At 41.9% G+C, this 520-nt stretch overlaps 1 long non-coding RNA gene across 1 annotated transcript in view; it reads right to left on the reverse strand.

The window, feature by feature from the left end:
• LOC109356484 overlaps positions 1-520 on the reverse strand; it is a 5,250-nt gene that overhangs the window by 3,414 nt on the left and 1,316 nt on the right. The window lies entirely within an intron of this gene.

Consider the following 520-nt stretch of genomic DNA (forward strand, 5'->3'; position numbering starts at 1 on the left):
GTGGTGAAGGGTATGCCTACTGGAAAGTCCGCATGCAAATTTTTATAGAAGCCATTGACTCGGATATTTGGGAATCCGTAGTCAACGGCCCTTTCGTTCCACAATATTTAGTGGACGATGAACCTAAAGATAAACCTAAAAGTCTATGGACCGATGATGAGCACAAGAGGGTCCAGCATAACCTACACGCCAAAAACATCAACACATCGGCCCTATCCTATGATGAGTTCTTTAGGGTCTCGTAGTGCCAAAATGCAAAAGAGATGTGGGACACTTTACAAGTGACTCACGAAGGCACCAGCGAAGTCAAGCGCGCAAGATTAAATGCGTTGACCCACGAGTATGAGTTATTTCGCATGTTACCTAGCGAATCAATCAGTGATATGCAAAAGCGATTTACTCATATTGTGAATCATTTAGTTGCTCCAGATAAATCTTTTGCCATAGGAGAATTAACTAATAAAGTTTTACGTTGTCTTGACAGGAAATGGCAACCAAAAGTGACTGCAATTGTGGAATC

This window comes from Lupinus angustifolius, chromosome LG09 (assembly GCF_001865875.1).
Source record: "Lupinus angustifolius cultivar Tanjil chromosome LG09, LupAngTanjil_v1.0, whole genome shotgun sequence".
In the NCBI taxonomy this organism is placed as follows: Eukaryota; Viridiplantae; Streptophyta; class Magnoliopsida; order Fabales; family Fabaceae; genus Lupinus; species Lupinus angustifolius.